We start from the raw sequence: 3,266 nt of genomic DNA, 5'->3' as shown, positions 1-3,266 counted from the left end.
TATACGGCCTGTGATCTGTTTTATTGATCTTGTGCTGTTACTGATTACGTGTTATTATCGTACAAATACCACATGGCCCACGGCCGTTAGCGGTTCTAAGACAAGTCAAAGAATTACAGATACATTTTAACCTGAGCAGATAAGAACTTCATACTTGGAACAGCAGCAACAGAACTGTGAACACCCCTCTCCAACGACAAGCGAAAAAAACACATAGTGGACAAGTAGAATACAGAAAGCCAGCGTGATCCGCCCCATGCTGTGCTATTTCTGCCAGTGCTTTATTAGCCGGTTGAATCCATTCCCTGCTGTGCTATATGACAGGCTATGCATGGGGCAAATCAGTCACACGCTCGTCCCTAATAGCTGGGCCCGGAGTGCTAATTGACCGTAGCTATGGCAGTTCGTGAATCAGAATCCCCACGGCTGTGACTATTGCACAGTGCTATGGCAGTGATGAATCAGATCCACGCCCTATTGGGTGTGACCCTTTGACAGTGCTATCGCAGTGTGGAATCCAGTCCCACGCTGCGTTGTGCTCATTGACAGCTGCTATGGCAGGCTGAATCAGTCCCACGCTGTCGCCTATTGACAGTCGCTTATGGCCCAGGCGGAATCAGCCCCACGCCTGTGCTATTGCACAGGCCTTATGGCAGGCCGGACATCAGTCCCACGCCTGTTTTTGTCTGTGATCTGTTTTATTGTCTTGTGTGTTACTGTTAGTGTTATTATCGTAAATACACTGGCACGGCGTTTAGGGTTCTACAGACAAGCTCAAAAGAATTCCAGATACATTTTAAAATGAGCAGAAACTTCATCTTGGAAACAGAGCAACAGAACCTGTGAACACTCCCAACGACAAGGAAAAAAACACATAGTGACAAGTAGAATACAGCAAGCAGGTGAATCAGCCCCATGCTGTGCTATTGACAGTGTTATAGCAGGTGAATCAGTCCCACGCTGTGCTATTGACAGTGCTATGGCAGGTGAATCAGTCCCCATGCTGTGCTATTGACAGTGCTATAGCAGGTGAATCAGTCCCACGCTGTGCTATTGACAGTGCTATAGCAGGTGAATCAGTCCCATGCTGTGCTATTGACAGTGCTATGGCAGGTGAATCAGTCCCACGCTGTGCTATTGACAGTGCTATGGCAGGTGAATCAGTCCCACGCTGTGCTATTGACAGTGCTATGGCAGGTGAATCAGTCCCACGCTGTGCTATTGACAGTGCTATCGCAGGTGAATCAGTCCCACGCTGTGCTATTGACAGTGCTATAGCAGGTGAATCAGTCCCATGCTGTGCTATTGACAGTGCTATAGCAGGTGAATCAGTCCCACGCTGTGCTATTGACAGTGCTATAGCAGGTGAATCAGTCCCACGCTGTGCTATTGACAGTGCTATGGCAGGTGAATCAGTCCCACGCTGTGCTATTGACAGTGCTATGGCAGGTGAATCAGTCCCATGCTGTGCTATTGACGGTGCTATGGCAGGGGAATCAGCCCCACGCTGTGCTATTGACAGTGCTATGGCAGGGGAATCAGTCCCACGCTGTGCTATTGACAGTGCTATAGCAGGGGAATCAGTCCCATGCTGTGCTATTGACAGTGCTATGGCAGGTGAATCAGTCCCATGCTGTGCTATTGACAGTGCTATGGCAGGTGAATCAGTCCCATGCTGTGCTATTGACAGTGCTATAGAGGGTACAGTACACGTGGATCCTGTTAACGTCCACCAAGAGATCACCATAGTGTGCTATGGCAGGTGTGTTCTAATTTTTTGTTCTGTGATATTGACAGTGCGTATAGGCAGGGATATCAGTACCACGTCTCTTCTATTTGGTGCTGTGTAGTTTAGCATTGTCAAAATGCCAAAGTATTCAAACAAAGCTATAAACTAAATTCAGACCGCCTTTGCATGTGAGAGAGAGAGGCTCCCATGCTGCTGCCCATCTAGTGACAATGGGAACGGTGCGTTCTAATTTTTTAGGCCACGCTTTCTACTTCTATTTGGAGCTGTTGTAGTTTAGCATTGTCAAAATTGAACCCAAGTATTCAAACCAAAGCTATACACTACATGCAGACCGCCTTTGCATTGTGAGAGAGGAGAGAGGGAGAGACAGAGAGAGAGGAGAGAGGGGGAGAGAGAGAAAAGAGGAGAGAGAGAGGAGAGAGAGAGGACTCTCTTCCCTCTCTATCTCTCCTGTCTCACCATCTACTCCTATCTTCCCCTCGATCCCCCAGATTAACTGTTTGTTTATGAGATATTCCTGTGTCAGGGGGACAGAAAAATTTGGAGTCAAAGTTTGTCTATAATTTTTTGTTGTGTTTTTGTCAAAATTTTCTTTAGAAAGCTGTACGGTCAAAAATTATTCATAACGGACGAGGGGGATTTCACAGCCCCTGTAATGTTTAAACAGATATTTCAAACATAGTAAAAAACAAAACAAAAAGTTTTAAAAGAAATCTTTCGATGTAGTTTTAATAAGTATTGCCTTCATCCCCCTAAACTTTCATTACTGTGTTGCCCCCCCCCCCCGGACTTCAGAACAGGGAATCTGCAAAGTAGATCTGCAAAAACGAAATGCAAAAATGTGCCTTGCATTGTGCAGTGTTGAATTCGCTTGCTGTGGGCAGGGTACTGCCAGTCTGCTACAATGAGGCTTTATATAGAGGGATGCATATTTACAGCAAGGAGCAAACTGAACAGCTCGGCTCCACCAGAGGGAGGCTGTTCAGAGAGTACAAGAGCCTCCCTTTCTCTGCTCCACCAGCACAGAGCGGAGGGAGGCTGTTCAGTGAGTATAAGAGCCTCTCTCTCTCTGCTCCACCAGCACAGAGCGGAGGGAGGCTGTTCAGAGAGTATAAGAGCCTCCCTTTCTCTTTCTCTGCTGTTCACAGAGTATAAGAGCCTCACTTTCTCTCTCTCTCTGCTCCACCAGCACAGAGCGGAGGGAGGCTGTTCAGAGAGTACAAGAGCCTCCCTTTCTCTCTCTCTCTGCTCCACCAGCACAGAGCGGAGGGAGGCTGTTCAGAGAGTACAAGAGCCTCCCTTTCTCTTGCTCTGCTCTACCCTACAGAGCAGAGGGAGGCTGTTAGAGAGTGTAAGAGCCTCCCTTTCTCTCTCTCTCCGCTCCACCAGCACAGAGCGGAGGGAGGCTGTTCAGAGAGTACAAGAGCCTCCCTTTCTCTCTCTCTGCTCCACCAGCACAAAGCAGAGGGAGACTGTTCAGAGAGTATAAGAGCCCGCCTTTCTCTCCTCTCCACCA

The sequence above is a fragment of the Polyodon spathula genome, chromosome 43 (genome assembly GCF_017654505.1).
Source record: "Polyodon spathula isolate WHYD16114869_AA chromosome 43, ASM1765450v1, whole genome shotgun sequence".
Taxonomy (NCBI): Eukaryota; Metazoa; Chordata; class Actinopteri; order Acipenseriformes; family Polyodontidae; genus Polyodon; species Polyodon spathula.
This window is presented reverse-complemented; position numbering follows the sequence as displayed.